Below are 16,459 nucleotides of genomic sequence, written 5' to 3'. Positions count from 1 at the left end.
AAAGAATATTTTCAATATCTTATTTTTTACTTTGGTGTTGGATTCATAGGGGTTTATTAAATTATTTTATATGTTATTGTATATCAGAAATATTTTCTAATAAATTGTGGGAAAATAGTTTATCTAAGTGCCAAATTCCAAAAAACTAAACTAGAATAAAAAGACAACTTAAAACATCTGTTATTTTCATTATCATACAGAAAAATATGTTGATACATGGAGACATTTGACATTGTGCGTCTGAAGAGGCATATGATTTAAACTGCTGCTTAATATAAAAAGACGTGCACAGCAGGTTGCAAATAGGTCCTGAGGGGATGGAACAACCCAGCTGGAATGTGTGGCCCACCTGCCTGATTAGCACCACGGTTGAAAGGGGCTGACAAGCAGCTTCTATTTTTATCTAATCTTTAAATTCCAGGAACCTCATTTCACTAAATCATAGCTTTCTATAGGACTGTAAAAGCTTTCCCTCTGCTTATTCCTTTTTCATCTGGATTTCCCTCAAGAGCACTACTCATAGATGGTTACTATCCTGATAAACTCTCCATATCCTCTGCCGTTACGTTATTGGGAAAAAAACCAAACCAAAACCAAAACAAACAAACAAAAACTCCCCTGAGCTGAGATTAAAGCAAAAAAAAAATCTAGAAATAATTTAGAAATTATTCATACTATTAAAACTAATTTTAAGAAGATTTAAGAATTAATGAAATTCTATTATTTTTAGTGTTTTTGCCTTATGCATAACATAGACCAGTATGCAAAGTTAAATATATTTACAACTACTTGGACCATTTTGCTTAAAGAAACAATAAAAATGCACCCATGAATTTATTAAACATTCCTACAATTGCTCTTTAAGTGTTAGTTTTAATTTTACTTTATATTCAATACATTTTTATATTTGGAAGATACAATACTGGGGTATTGGCTATGACAGGGTAGTATGCCACAAACATATTCTGAAATTGTGTGATATGAGAAAATTTAGTATTTAGCCTATTACACATGTTTATGCATTCTTAATTGAGTCCATTCATAGTTATAAAGTAGATACGGTATATATATTCTGATTGTGAGGATTGGTATAGATAATGAGATACATGAGGATGAGGATGGTGACAGATGAGGAACCCATATGCTTTGTTCTTTGACGTCAGTGATGAGGAAGTTTTTCCAAGAGTTAAGGACAAGGCTGGATTGGAAATATGAAGGGTTCATCCAAATAACTGGCCTTAAAATAAAGAAAGGGTATGAAATGACAGAGAAATAGATCAGATTTTTATGCCAGTTTTCCACAAGTGAGAATAATTCATCAACTTTAGATTTTCAGCTTCTTATCTATTACTCAATTAGAATAATTTTTATGTTGACATACATTTTAAACGGAGTTAGATTTCTAAATTAATACAAAGAGGACATACTACATGCTTTGTGTCAAAGAGTAAAGTCAAAAGAATATGTGGTATATTCACACTATTCACTCAATTAAGAGAGAAAAAAAATCAATTAGCCTACAGGCTTTCAAGGATGCAATTCATCATTACATCCAAAACAATGGCATAATTGTATTGGAAAGCAAGTTCACCAATTTTTGCCCTTTGAACAGGTGTGATTCTATCAATTTCAAATTTAAGAAATAACATTTCAAAATAATTGAGGAAATCTTTTAAAAATAAGGTAGAATTCTTGTAACATTTAAACTTATTAAATAGTTGGAGGGCTATATGCATACCTTTTAAATAATAGTCAAAATTTAAGAGAAAGTACCAGAAGAAGTCTGAGACAATTTTCAACTATTTGATATTTAAACCCCAACAGGTGCTGAGCAGCTAATACTCGTGATACAACAAAAGGGAGAGAGGAAACAGAAAACCCATGAATCATGTGTTAATTTCTCATACTTATCGATAGTCAAAATTTTTAAATTTTTCAGAACTGAAATATTAGCCACAGAACATCATGCACAGTAGAAATCATACATTCCTACATATTAGTGCTATGGTTGGGTTAAAGCATTCAAATTGCAAACTTTTTGAAAGTCAAATAAATATTAAGTTGCAATAGAATGATACTGTTAGATTTGACAATGTGCATTTTTGCCTCATATTGGAAATTGAGAATAAAATGGAAAAAGACATAATATCAGATACTGTTTATTTATTATTAGGTCCATGTAACATCATCAGTATTTTCAGCACAATGTAAGAACCACATTCTGTTTCAGATCACCATTAATATCATATTAGTCTGTCAAGTCAGTGCACAATCACGAAGGTCAGGAAAAGTCAAGAGTCACAGTGGAATGGGAAAGCTAATAATAGTCTGTAAATAGCATAATCTATAACTCAGACAAATGAGAAACGGTTATGTCTATAAACATGAGGAAAACAGGGCAGGATCATGCTCAAAATTTAAGCGGACTGTGGGGAAAGATGGGCTGCAAAGAAGATCAAGGTTAAGAGATCAGAAACATATACTCAGATGTCTGAATTCTGGATAAAGGTCACAGGTCTGGAAAAGTTTCATATTTCTCAAATTATAGTGTGCATCAGAATCACCGGGGAACTTGTTAAACTGAAGGCTTCTTTGGATTCCACTTTAAGAGGAGTGAATTGATTCAATATGTTTTGTCTGAAATATCTTTAAAATAAATTCCTCATAGGAGCCTTTTCTTATAATTTCTCTCAAAATGATATTGGAAATGTGGAATAAAAACACATCAGAATTGAAGGTTATATTCAGTTGGCTTGTGTTTATTGGGGCATTCAATTAATTCCTTATATTCAGTTCTACTATTTGTTTCTTGCCCCTAAATATTTCTCATTCCATAACTTTCTTAAAAATTGTATTTGAAGAATTTTGTTGTAAAATTTTTGAACAGTGGTCTCATACTAGATTGATACTTGAATCGGTGGATCAATGGCTGAAACTGAAAACATCATACTGCAGCAGAGCCTCTAGACTCAGTATCTTCTTTGAGTTTTAGAACGGTGATTGGATTTTTCTAATATAATTTCAGAAGCAGCTAGCTTTATTATGTACATGTCTTCTAAAATCATTATTAAACCCTTTTTTAGATAACCCCCATTTTTTTAGATAACCCCGTTCAGTTTTTATACTGTGATATTTGTCTTTTTCATATTTGAGTTATATCTGACGTCATGTCAGGTTTCAACAGCATTGTTCTTCTGAGCTGTCCTCCTGTTATAAAAACAGGATAGTATGGGCTATTTAGCAGAGCTACCTAACACTGTGACTTCCTATGTCAGAAAATGACTAAAAGAAATTCTACAGATGTCATAGGGAGTCTTCAATCATAAAACACGTTTCCAACTGGCTAGGATCCCATATTCGGCCACACTGAGACACTAAACTCGAAAAATTCCTACAATGGAATGGAAATACCCCTCTGGCTACTTTTTCTAAAAAATGCAGGATTGAAATACTCCTTTTACAGCATCAATATTGGAAAATGTGATAATTAGTTATGATTTTTCTTCCTGCTTGATATGAAATGACTTCATTTTTAATCAATAGCTATAAAGTAATTGTTTTAAGCCACTGATTTTCAATGTCCCAAACAAAAACAAATATAAAACCTGTGGCCATATGCAATACAAGTTTTCCATTCTACCCTATCCCATCTTGACTAATTTCGCTTTTGAAAAGAATTCCTTCCTGATCTTGGAGTTTCTCAGCTGACACTCTAATGCTCTTATTTTATTTCTTAAACCAGCTTCCGGCCCTAGCTTTTCTTCTCAGGCTATGAGAACTCTGGGTGCTACTTTTGTTTTTGTACGGTCTACAGACCTTCCTCCTATTTCATTGTTGAAATCCTCTGGATTGGGATTGGATTTTTATCAGTTTTGCTTTTTTAAAATGTATTATTGCCTGTTTTCTCCATTTATAAGATGCTTCATCAAGAGATATGTCATGTATCTTGTTTAAAACCTTTGACATATTTTGAAAAGATTTAAGAACATTTTTCAACATATCTGACCACACTTTAACATTATGAAAGATAAGTACTTTTATTGATAAAATTAAAATTATCTAAATGTAATAAATTTCTGAAAGAGATAGTCTTGCTTCAAGAAAGCCATAACAAATTTCTCAGAATCTCTCTACTCATTACTCTGTAATGGCCTACATGTTAAAATAATCTAAAAAAGAGTGGTTATATGTATAACTGATTCACTTTGCTGTATACCTGAAACTAACACAACATTGTAAATCAACTAAAAGTAAATAAATAACTTTTGCATCAGATGCTAGAAAGAATAAAGTATTTCACTTCATATCTGTAAACCTATGATTTTTTCTATTGGTGATCTATTTTAAAATAAGGGCCAGTTCACATCATAATAAAAAGTCTTTTCCACTTTTTTCTTCCTGTGTTCCTTTCTCTCCTCTCTATTTATGTTGGCATGTGTAATAGATTGGAGTGTGTTCCCCAAAAATGATATATGTTGAAGTCCCAACCCCCAGTACCTCAGAATGTGACCTTTAATTGGAAATAGAGTCTTGACAGAGGTAATGAAGTTAAAATGGGGTCATCATGGGCCCTAATGCAATATGACTGGTGTCCTTGTAAAAAGGGGAAATTTGGATACAGACAGACATGTACAGAGGAAATATGATATGAAGGTACAGAGAGAATGCCATCTACAAGGAATGCAAAAGATTGCCAGCAAACCTCCGGAGAAAGGAGAAAGGCCTGGAACAGATCTTCCTTCACGGCTCTCAGAAGAAACCAACCCTGCAGACACCTTGATCTTAAGACCTCTAGCCTGCAGAACTGCTAGATTATACATTACTGTTGCACTAAGCCACCCAGTTTGTGGTATTTTGTTATGGTGGTCCTAGTGTACTCACATAGCATATGGTCATTTTTATCAACTGGAACATGTGTTTATTTGAGTCATATCTATTGTGCGGTACCAATATATTGTCACAGAGAAAAAAACTAACAACTTCTGGCATAAATATTACTGAGAGTTGACACATTCCCCTTTTAATTACTCATAAGCTAACTACTGGTTTACATTTATCTAGGGAAACATTTAAAATTCAATGTATGGCTCTGTAACAAAAACTTTTCAGTGACTGAATTGGGTCTTGAGTATTTTTGAAGATTGGCACAATGTTCCTCCACTTCTGAATATGTATTGCACCTGAGTTTATATGCTTTGGTGGGTTTGAGTTGTTATTTTGTTTGCTTGTTTGTTTATTTGCTGGAAGTAAAATGAAGGGTTCTGGTTCAAGATAAAAGGCAAGTTCTAATATCAATAGTTTTTTGAGAAACCTCCGTACTATTTTCCCCAGTGGTTGCACCAATTTACATTCCCACTAACAGTGCACAAGGGGGTTCCCTTTTCTCCGCACCCTCGCCAACATTTGTTATTTGTAGACTTTTTGATGATGGCCATTCTGACAGGGGTGAGGTAATATCTCACTGTGGTTTTGATTTGCATTTCTCTGCTGACCCAGCAATTCCATTCCTGGGTATATATCCGACAAAAAAACAAAAAACACTGATTTGAAAAGATACATATACCATAATGTTCATAGTGGCACTATTTACAATAGCCAAGATATGGAAGCAACCTAAGTCTCCATCAACAAATGACTGGATAAAGATAATGTAATATATATATATATATATATATACACATATACATATATATATATGTATATGCATGTATATATATAATGGAATATTAGTCATTAAAAAGAATGGAATTTTGCCATTTGCAGCAACATGGATGGACTTGGAGGATACTATGCTAAGTGAAATAAATCAGACTGAAAATGATACATACTGTATGATATCGCTTATATGTGGAAGGTAAAAAATACAACAAACTAATGAATATGACATAGAAGAAGCAGACTCACAGATATTGAGAACAAACTAGTGGTTACCATTGGGGGGAAGGGCAACATGGGGTGGGGGAGTGGGAGGTACAAACTAATGGGTGTAAGATGGGCTCACGGATGTATTATGAAACACAGGGACTATAGCCAATATTTTGTAACCACTGTAAATGGAAAGTAACCTTTAAAAACAGTATAAAAATAAAAATAATAAAAGATAAGAAAAATGCTAGGACAAAAAACAAAGAAAAAAAATTAAAGAAACACACGAGGAGGACAATAAAAGAATAAAGTAGTGGCCAAGGTAATGAAGGAAATGTGACCGAGGCCTCGTGGCTGCCCAGCTCCCAGGGAGAAACAAAAGAAATGATGAACCCAAAGGCGCCGCTTTGAGGAGTGATTTTCTGAGGCTCTGCTTTGGAGCACAGGTGACCGGTGCAAGGAGTCATTCTCTCCCTTCCAGGTCAATGGGCAAGAATCCTCAGGCACCCAGAGTGCTACAAAGTGATGTGGGGAGCAGCTTCAATTATATCCTTCTTCCTGCCACATGTGCGCTCTGGGAAAGGCAAAAGCTGCAGAGAATGCACACCAGAGGCTCTGCCACCCTAGGACTCCCTGAAATAAATGAAGGAAATATCTGTGGCCCTGAGATAGGATCAGCTTCGGAATTTGCAGGGCTTAGTGCAACATGAAAATACAAGGCCCCTTATTCAAAAATTATGAAGAATTTCAAGATAGTGGCAGCATAGTTTAAACGCAAACATGCAGCCCTACTAAGCATGGGGTCTCGCTCAATTGCCTAGGTCACATGCCAATAAAACCTGCCCTACCTGGATATGATTCATGCAGAGGCAGATAGGGTAGCAACTGATACGAGATAGTATTATTAACATAATGGGATATGGTTAAGCACGTATATCAATTTCCTACAATTCCTCCATTTACTAAGTATGACAGCTATTTGACATCTTAAAATCTTAATTTTCTGCTTTTTAACTGCTTTAAAAATTAAAACGGTGAATATGCTAAGAGTATCTGACTCAGCAATATATTTCGAAGTACTAAACAAACAAATGGCTTACTAGTTTGAGAGTTTACTTTCTACATTTTTTTAATTAAAATGATCAAGAAGTGTCTTCTAAATTCTATTAGAATTAGGTGCATGAAGTCAAAATATCTTCCTCATTTATATATGGCACATACTATTTCTGATTAGCAACATTAATACAAAGTTTGTGATATCTTCATTATAGATCAAGCATATAGTCTAAATTTTATCTCATCATGAATTTACTATTCTCCTTGACATGGATTTCTAAATAACAGTTGAGTAGTCTAATTTGAAGTGTGAATATGTACTAGCCAGGTAGTCTTACAAACAAAATGAGGAACTCTTAACACTCCTGCTTGTTCACAGATTCAGGATGTTTATGTTGCTTTTTGTTTAGTTCAATTCCTACTACAATTTCCTAAAATAAATTGATAATTTCTCTTCTCAGCACCTGCTTTACCTTCCTGAGAAAGTGCAGATAATACATATACTACATTTTTTTTCTCTTCTATGTTTCTTCTTGGAACAATTTATACACATTCATACACTTGACATTTCCTATCCTCATTTCATATGGATACAACTTCTAAGTAATAAATCAATTTGGGATTGATTATTAATTGTTATAATTAAATATTAAATAATATTTTGTCTTCCTCATGTTCCCCTTTGCAATTAGAAGGTAGGTTACAATAAAGTTTACTTCAAGAATGTTTAAAAAATATATTTTTACTCACACAGCTTAGTTGGATATCTGAGCTTTTCTGCCTACACTGAACTACATTTTCAAATTTTTCATGTTTTCCAAAACAAGAACAATAACAGTGATAATATAAGTCATACAATTCTCTTCTTATAAATTTGCAAATGGTCCACAAACCAAATTCTCCCTAAACAAAACATTGCCCTATTGAACTCTCTCCAGTTTTTTATACATGATAATGATAATATCCTGTCTTAAATTTGCATATCTATTTATTATGTGTACTATATGCTATTTTAAACTGTGTTTTTTCCTTTTTCTATTCAAATATACCCGGCATGCCCTCTCTTGTGATCCTATTGAGTCCTCCAATTGCATTGTTACATCTCAACATTATTTAATCTCCCATGTGTCCTTAACTCTTCTGAGATTATTCTTTTAACTACTCTGTGATTATTAATGATTATTTGCTTTTCTTATTTTGCTCCATTATTTTACCTCCATTCTCCTTTTTCTCATCTGTAAATTAAGAACTATTTTTGAAGTACTGGTTTTCTGTATTTATGCTTAAATATACTTAGTTTTAAATAACATAGCCTCTTTCCAATGCAGTTGTTATAAACTTATATAAGAGAATTTTCATATTCCTGCTTTCCACATACAAAACGATTGCGTTTAAATTTCAAAAATCCTGCTTTAATGGTTTCCTGAGTTTTACTGATACCCTGTATTGATCAATGTGCTGTATCAACTAAAACTCTGTAATGAAATGAAAGAACACAGTAAAATTACCCTTCTGAATCTAATACTGCACAGTAAAAATGCTGAACTTAGATGCTAATTTCTAAAAGAAAAACAATATGTATCATTATATATGAGAATTAGCTATCTAAATTTGGCCTGGACAGTTGTCATTGACTTTCTTTTTTTTTTTTTCTAAAATCTTGTTGATTTGTTATTGTTTGATCAAACCAACTGCCATCTCCTAAAAAAAAAATCAGTTTCTGTTCTATTCTAAAATGATAAATGCCTTACTTTGAAAGATTTGAATTTGGACAACTGTGCTTCAATTCATCTCTCTGGATTTAACCAAGGTTCCCATTTCATGAGACTTTTCTAGGAAGTTATTCCTATTACTTATTCACTTACCTATGAAGTGAATTCTTAAAAATTGAGCTTAAACTTTAAAGTGATTTTTCTGCCCTGTGTTCTTCTTCCCAGAAACTTGTATAAACTTTGTAAAGCCACCTTTCATTCTGTAGATTCAATGAAAAATAGACTAAGAAACACATTTTCTTCCCTTTCTCTTGCCCAGTATTTACCAAAATTACGTTTTCTATATTCTCTTTCTGTCTTAAGAGTTCAGCTATTTCCCCATACAATAGGATGGTACAATCATCCACAAAAAATTAGGTGAGTATTGGCCTCAGTTATGATGAATTGGCATGGATACTTAGATATTATATATGCTGTTGGTATAACATCAATATATACAAGTGATCAAGGAATTTTTGATGCAAAGAATCTTAATAGATGGAGGGAATATGCGGTAGTCTTAAGTAAAATAGCCTGTATTTGTAATTATTTTTCTCAATAATGTTAGTTTAGTTGACATTAGTTCAACAGATTAAACAAGGCACAGTTAATAAAGGACATCTAATCAGAGCTCACAATATTACTTCACATCTAAAAAGTCAAAGAGTAAGTGCCTATTTATTAAAGTATATCCTTTTTTCCCCACCACCGACATACAGGGGTATAAGGATAAAATCTTACCAAGATAATTCCAATTATTGTTAATCTTCCAAAATAAAGAGATAAAGTATATTTAAAATGTTGACATAAAATATATAATTAGTTTAAAAAGAGGATAACCTTGTTCTGAAATCTGTAAGGAATCAAAAAGGGATAAGCTCTTATATTAACAAATGAATTCAAAAGTAATTTTTCACCTATCTACTACTAATTCAATGAATAAATACAATACACGACTTTGTTTCTAGGTATGAAATTAGTTCTTAAAACAGAGTCAAGTTTAATAGTTGTAGGACAAATATAGTGAAAACAATTTTAACAGTGTAATTGCATTCTGATACAACAGCAAACACTTGCTGTGTATAATGTAATACAGTTGAAGTCTAAGATATATTCAATTACAACATAGTTGACATTTTCAAGTTTAGTATGTGGGATGGTTAAATTTATGTGTCAACTTGACTGGGCCAAGGTGTGTCCAGATATTTGGTCCAACATTATTATGGGTGTTTCTGTGAAGATGCTTTTTGGGGATAACAAACACTTCAATAGGTAGAGCCAGTAAAGCAGATTGCACTCTCTAATGTAGGTGGGCCTCATCCAATCAGTTGAAGTACTGAATAGAACAAAATGTTGATTCTCTTCAAGGAAGAAAGAATTCCTCCTGCTTGAGTCCCTTGGATCTGGGACATTCGTTTTTTCCTGCCTTTGGATTTGAACTGAAACTTCGGCTCTTCCTGGTTCTCAAGACAGCCCACCTCCAGGCCAAAACCACACTATCAGTTCTCCTGAGTCTCCTGTTTGCTGATCCACCCTGCAGAGCTCCGTTGTTATCTGTCCCCATAAGCATGTACATCAATTCCTTGTAAGAAATCTCTTTCAAAATACATGTACATAGATTGGGAGTTTGAGATTGACATGTACACACTGCTATATGTAAAATGGATAACCAAAAAGGACCTACAGTATAGCACAGGGAACTCTGCTCAGTACTCTGTAATACCTAAATGTGAAAAGAATTTGAAAAAGAATAGATACATGTATATGTATAACTGAATCACTGTACTGTACACTTGAAACTAACACAACATTGTTAATCAACTATACTGTAATATAAAATAGAAATTTAAAAAATACAATAAACATATACAATGAAGAAAAAACAAAACAATATATATGTACATCCTATTGCTTCTATTTCTCTGGAGAGGCCTAATACAGAATGTACAAATGTTTGTCATTAACAAATTGCTGTTAATCACTATACCACTATGTGTCTGTGTGTGTGTTTTATGATATAAACTCAATATAATGATATATTTTTGATTATAAAAAGAGTCATTTATTTTACATTGACCATTTGCAGAAACATTTGTCTTTCTTGTTTCTTTTAGTAAATTAATCTGATTGATTAAATTGCAAATGTCACAGTAAAACTGTTTATATGAAGGCAAATTGATATATTTATTTATGCTATGCCTTTAATCTTTGCAAAAATAGAAAATTTCTGCATCGAGAAATACCTCAAGAAGCAGCAAAACAAACAGCTATATTTTGAAAATATGCTTCTGATTAAGAAGTATTTAGATGATATCTGACTGCAATAGCAAATGTAAAACATTAATATTTGTTATATTATAGTTTGCTTTGGTGAATTAATTTTTGTTGGGAAAATATATAGTGGGCAAAATTATAGGGAAATTAATGGTTATAAATAAAAACTATACTTATTCTAGTACCCTTTTATGTAAAATTGAATATTCCCGCTGTACTCCTCTTTTATAGAAATAAGTTAGGATAGATCAGGCAATGTTTTCAGGGTTTGCAACTTTTGCCAAAGCAATACAGACACTACTTTTAGAGAATTTTGAGATTCTCGAGCCAATGAATTTTAAAAATAAATTGAACAATGTATGTTATATTTGTTACCTTGTAAATGGTGAGTCTTATACGCTAAAATATACCTTTTTCACTTGCATTTCTACATTTCTCAGGTAGTTCCATGCTTATGAAAACCCTTACTCTACCAAAAAAGGAAATTAGTTCAGCACAATCAGCCCTTCACAAAGTCAGATGGATTATGCACAGCTACTTTCCAATTTTAGGTGATTCTAAATCTTGCCTTTGGTGACTTTAAGTGGTGAGTATTTGCTCACCACTTAGTAATTTACAGATTTATTATTTCCCTCTTCCTAAGGAGATTTACAAATCTTTTTTCCTGCCAACAACATTTATTATTTTTAAATTCATGACTGCACAATTTCCTTTGAATATTTATTACTATTTAACGGATGGTATTCTTAATGCTTGCTAAGTTTTCTTTATTTTTAATTTGAATGTTTTGTTACTTTCTAAATTTACTCATATGGATATTATAACTGTGACCAAAGGATTTTTTTCTGTAAGACTGAAAATTTCAGTATGGAATACCAAGGGCAATATGTACTATGGGTTTAATGAATATCTGTTGAATTGATATTTAATACATATATTACCTTAACTGTTAATATACATAAAATATGACAGACTGAATTGGTCTTCCTACTATGCACCCCTTTGTATAAACTTTGGAATTAGTATCTATCTTACCATTATATGAATTTCATATAAACAAGTCCCATATATTTTTCCTTTTATTTTTTACTCATGGAAAAGAAGACCAGCATCAAAGACAAACATTCACATTAAGTTAATCAAAAGAAGTGATTATTTTCATCTTTAGGTATATGGGAAATTATCTCAATGGAACATTTCCAAGGAATTCATGTTCCAAGTAAGGTTTTTAGAGCTTAATCACTGCCTTCCCTTGATTTGGCCCACATCTATGTGAAAATGGTCTAAAGCTGATCAAGAGACTTTTTTCCCTAGAGAGTGACATCCAAAAAAAGTAATAAAATTTTAAAAACTTTTTAAAGGAGAGAGCTAGGGGGAAAACTACCAATTTCTCATTAGACAAAAAAAAGAGTGTCTATAAATAAATAAGAAAAAAGAAATATATCAATGTTTAATAGTGTGAAATGATTACAATATAGGTAATTTGGCTACTAGCTTCAGAAATCTGTTAGAAACACACACACATATACACACACTCCCTCCAAGAGCACCTAGAAATTCTGGAAAAAGTATAACATATTTTCAGTTAAATGCATACCTGAGCTTTCAAGAAAGAAGGAGACAAAGGTACTAGAAACAAATAGGAAAACAAATAGGAAAGTGAAAAATCAAGGTGCAAGAGTCAAAAGGAATACTGCACATTCCATAAAGTGCTGAAATAGTAATTCTGAGGCTTGAAATATATTGCCCACATGAAATATGAACAATTTTTTGATGTTTCCATTTTTAATTGGAAAAACAAAAATCTTGAAACACGTACATACATTTAGGAGCAAAAGGGGGATGGTTTGTCAATATCCATCAGCAAGTGTTAGTGATTGGTTCTATAATTCAGATTTTTTCTTGTTAAATCTCAAATTTCCAAGTTTATTCTATTTTTTTTCCTATATATTTACCCATTTGAACATAATAATAAGTGACTAAAACAAGATGGTCTACAAAATTCTTTGCACAGATTCTTGGCTGAAATATTTGTCTCATTTCTAAAGATGGTACTCCAATGCTTGTTTTACCCATGGTTTTCCATATACTGAAATGTTTTCTCTGCACTCTATTAAACTATGTTCCATCTTTTCATTATTATTCTTATATTTCTGACATAAAGCATTAAAACAAAACTACCACTTCATGTACCAAAATCCATGTTCACATGACAATATAAGCACTGCCCTCCAGAGATGAAAAAATTGTAGTAATTATCACGCTTAAAAGGTATGTTCTTATTACTCTTTTATGTATTTTGGACAAAAATATTGACCAGCTAATTATGCTCTTCCACACATCACGTTCACTGAGTTTACTACCACGGTTTTTAGTGCAACAAATACCTTTGAAAAGCCACTCTACAGTAATTATGGCAAGGCTCATTAAAATGCAGAGGTAAAGATTCCATTTGTATTGAAACACAGAAAATAATGTTTGAAAAGAAAAGGTGTTTCATCAGGTTGAATTTTTTGTATACTAAAAATATCCATAAACATTTCTTCAATTTGTTTTATAGTCACTTTTTTTTAACATCTTTATTGGAGTATAATTGCTTTACAATGGTGTGTTAGTTTCTGCTTTATAACAAAGTGAATCAGTTATACATATACATATGTTCCCATATCTCTTCCCTCTTGCGTCTCCCTCCCTCCCACCCTCCCTAACCCATCCCTCTAGGTGGTCACAAACCACCTAGCTGATCTCCCTGTGCTATGCGGCTGCTTCCCACTAGCTATCTATTTTATGTTTGGTAGTGTATATATAGTCACTTTTGATGTAGTATCATTTAGTGGTGACAAATTTTGAGAAGTATATGTATAACAAACATTATACTTGAGATTATAGCCCTAGGTAAACATTTAATACACAATACCAAGGTAGTTTCCTTGAACATGAAGGAGATGAAGACTCGGGCTTCCAAAAATTGGCCTGTATCTGTGATGACTGCAAAAAATCTGCACCTTCTGTGGGCCGTACCCTTAATGAAAGTTTGAATTCGGTAAAAAATAAAAATATATACCCACTGGAGAAAGAAAAGAAAGCAACTACCTTTGATTTATTTCTGGGGAATTGGGGAAATCTCTGAGAACACATAATAATAACCACGAGCCCACCAGGGTAGGTTTTCCTATAGCATAGCAATGTCTGTGCTATAGGAAAACCTCGGGAAAGTTATTAACATGAAATTTGACCCTGGCTGGATATATTGCTAAGTAGAATCAAAAGAAAAAGCTTTCCAGAGAGACACAAACTAGTATATACCCCACAGGATTTCTCTCTCAACCTCTCGATCTTTCAATCTTGTGTCCATACTGTTGGTTGGATAGACAGAAAATGTAAAATTTGTATTTCCCAAATATCCTTTTCCATGAGGGTTTGGATGTAAGTTGGGTGTTCCTAGTTAGATGCACCTGCATGAGATTTGGCACACAATTCTTGAGGCAGAGGTCATCTTCCTGATGCTGTTGCTGCTAGAAAGCAATGAGGTGACACTGAGTGTTAGACACAGCTGAGGTGGCCAGTATCCAGTTGTCATCTCCATGGGGATCTGAGTCAGGGGCAACAGACAGATGTCACATTCCAGCATCTGGTCAGCAGGTTCATGGGCATGAGAGTCAGCTGTAGCGGCAGCACCAATAGCTTCTTAATGTCAAGAACTATGAGGGATCTGAGAATTCACATGGCTTTCAAGTAACAAGTCCATCCGCCCCAGTTTTATAGATGCAGCCAGAAGACACCAGCGCGTCATAAGCAAATGACTTTATTACTAATGGCACAGCAGAAAGCATGAGCTACTTCATGCTGAGTCTTCTTCCTGTTCAGATCCAACTAGGGCAATGAGGAGACACCCATGTGCCTGCTGCACACCCTCCTTAGGTGCAACCCCATGTGGAGACTGGTTAATAACAGGATTACAAAGGCAGCCCCCCTTGTCTCAAATTGGGCCATCCCTGAAAGACCACCCCAGCTCCTGAGCTCCCTGTGGGATTGGCTGGGGTCTCTTTTGCAACATCATAGTAGTTTAATTTATTCCTCTGTCCAATCCTTCATTACTTAAAGGTGGTTTCCTCAGAGTATTCCACAATAGTACATCTGCACCCAAATCTCTATCCCAGCTTCTGTTTCCAGGAAATGAACTTAAGACATATATTGTAGCAGGAAGGAAGCAGAAACTATTCCTGGTATTTATAGCACAAATATCGAATATAGGTATTAGATGCTTACACAATAATTGGGAGGTCTGGAGGAGTAAGAGTCTGAAGCTACAAGTGGATGATTAAGGGCAGGAACAGGCTGCTGTAGCTAAAATCTCAATGTCCTGGGACAGAGTTCTCCCTTGGTCTCTGATGTTTCTGCACATCTTGTGAGCAAGGCGACGTCTATCTTCTTTTTCCAAACTGTATTGTCAAGCATGTTTGGATAGTGCATAGTTTTGGAATTCAGAGATACCATTTCCATCCAGCATAAACGGCAGAATTATTTTCTTTCCACTATAACAACAATAGTGTTTGTTATCTTTAGGCTAAGCTTTAATAGGTTTGCTGCAGCCCATTATAAAACATGCAGAAGCTCTGGGTTCCTCAGCTTTGAGACAAACTCACAAGAATTCAGTGACAAAGGATTACTTAAATAATCCCCTGAGATCATATGGAATAAGGTGCCAGTTGAAAGCAAATCTTCTGTGAATGAACTGGTTGTTGGAACATTGTGATGGGAAAGAGAAATACAAAGGTGGCGTTGGAGCACTGGCTGCTTCTGGCTGCCCTGGAATAAACAGTGAAACTTATAAGCTAAGCACTTCTGTGCTCAAATGAGAGGACCAAAGGGTTTTATAACTGTCCTAAAATCATATCTTGTTTTGTAGACAGAGGGTTGATGTGCTACAGAATCTAATCTTATGGATTGTTGAGTTACAACATAAATTGAATTTTTAACTCCTCCATGTCTCATATAAGCATTAATGTACCGACTGGGAGAACACAGGACTCTGATAAATAGAATGGACTATTTCTGATATACCCTACAGAACCTCCACTGCTGGCACAATGAACTCTAAGTCTAATCAAACTACTTCTGTCATTATAATATATATAAAGACATTATAATAACCTCACTTGAAATAGTTACCTTACAATGACATGCCAATATTTTTCTGCCCCTTTCTATCCCTGACTGTCAGATCCAGGTGTCCCAGGGGAAACAAGAATAAAATCTGACTGAGGAAGTAACTAACAAATAAAAATAATTGCAAGATGTTGATAATTTATACAGGCAAAAATGTGGATAATACGTGTGGAGGTGAACTCTAAGAGTAATGAACTATATAGGAAATAAAATAACTCTATTAGGCCATATTTATCAATATGGGTGCAATTACGAGTATTCTGCATTTACTAGGATGGAATCAGAATATGACACTTGATTCTTTTGCTTGATTTATTGACCAAAGCTAGTATACTCATCAGTGA

The 16,459-nt window shown here is 33.7% G+C and overlaps 1 protein-coding gene across 5 annotated transcripts in view; it reads right to left on the bottom strand.

The window, feature by feature from the left end:
• Positions 1–16,459, bottom strand: part of FSTL5 (follistatin like 5) — a 1,111,808-nt gene that overhangs the window by 578,428 nt on the left and 516,921 nt on the right. The window contains exon 1 of one of the 5 annotated variants that reach the window (XM_079921032.1): positions 8,787–9,079. The exons of the other annotated variants lie outside the window; for them this stretch is intronic. The gene's annotated coding sequence lies outside the window, so the exon portion shown is untranslated. Of the gene's footprint in view, positions 1–8,786; positions 9,080–16,459 lie in introns of those variants that run through there. 5 annotated transcript variants of the gene reach the window in all.

This window comes from Stenella coeruleoalba (genome assembly GCF_951394435.1).
Source record: "Stenella coeruleoalba genome assembly, chromosome: 4".
Lineage (NCBI taxonomy): Eukaryota > Metazoa > Chordata > Mammalia > Artiodactyla > Delphinidae > Stenella > Stenella coeruleoalba.
The sequence above is the reverse complement of the archived record's forward strand: the minus strand, read 5'-3'. Positions and strand labels throughout refer to the sequence as shown.